Source organism: Branchiostoma belcheri, unplaced genomic scaffold (assembly GCF_001625305.1).
Source record: "Branchiostoma belcheri isolate BF01 breed outbred unplaced genomic scaffold, Haploidv18h27 scaffold3, whole genome shotgun sequence".
Lineage (NCBI taxonomy): Eukaryota > Metazoa > Chordata > Leptocardii > Amphioxiformes > Branchiostomatidae > Branchiostoma > Branchiostoma belcheri.
Window position 1 is genome coordinate 425635 of NW_017803909.1, and position 1325 is coordinate 426959.

Sequence of the window (1325 nt, forward strand, 5' to 3'; positions counted from 1 at the left end):
GGAGCGGATGAGATTATTGTTTTAGTACAGTACAGGTCAGGTATTTGTTAAAACTGGCCGGGTTTCCAGCATTTGTGTCCGAGGCTAGGGTAGGCAAGAAATCCTTGCGAACTTCTAAGTAACAGAGAATCCGCCCTAAAAGTCTGCAATAACCTGTAATGGGACGACATAATATTGAGGAATTCGCTATTTCAAAATATTGTTTGGGAGATGTATGGAGCGGATGAAATTATTGTTTTAGTACAGAACCGGTATTTGCTAAAACTGGCCGGGTTTCCAGCATTTGTGTCCGAGGCTAGGGTAGGCAAGAAATCCTTGCGAACTTCTAAGTAACAGAGAATCCGCCCTAAAAGTCTGCAATAACCTGCAATGGGACGACATAATATTGAGGAATTCGCTATTTCAAAATCTTGTTAGGGAGATGTATGGAGCGGATGAGATTATGTTTTAGTACAGAACCGGTATTTGCTATTGCTTAAAACTGGACCGGGTTTCCAGCATTGTGTCCGAGGCTAGGCTGGGCTAGAAATCCTTGCGAACTTCTAAGTAACAGAGAATTCGGCCTAAAAGTCTGCAATAAACTGCAATAGAATGACATAATACTGAAGAATTTGCTATTTTAAAATCTTGTTTGGGAGATGTATGGAACGGATAAGATTATTGTTTTAGTACAGGACCGGTATTTGCTAAAACTGGCGGAGGCTAGGCTGGGCAAGAAATCCTTGCGAACTTCTTAGTAACAGAGAATTCAGCCTAAAAGTCTGCAATAAACTGCAATAGAATGACATAATATTAAGGAATTTGCTATTTTAAAATCTTGTTTGGGAGATGTATGGAACGGATGAGATTATTGTTTTAATACAGTACCGGTCGGGTATTTGCTAAAACTGGCCGGGTTTCCAGCATTTGTGTCCGAGGCTAGGCTAGGCAAGAAATCCTTGCGAACTTCTAAGTAATAGAGAATTCGGCCTAAAAGTCTGCAATAACCTTCAATAGAATGACATAATATTGAGGAATTTGCTATTTTAAAATCTTGTTGGGGAGATGTATGGAGCGGATGAAATTATTGTTTTAGTACAGGACCGGTATTTGCTAAAACTGGCCGGTTTTTTTAACCGGGCAGTAGCGCATTGCTTGACAGAAACATTTACTACATTTTTGTGATTTTTTTAAAACACACGAAAAGGACACCCAGAAGGAATTGTCTAGCATACTTAGGTTCGTAAATGTGTGATGTCCACGGCTAATAAAATGTAGCCAAGCTTACTGCACATACAGTGCGAGAAAAAAGGGACAAATTCTGAAAATGAAGTAACGTGCTGTAG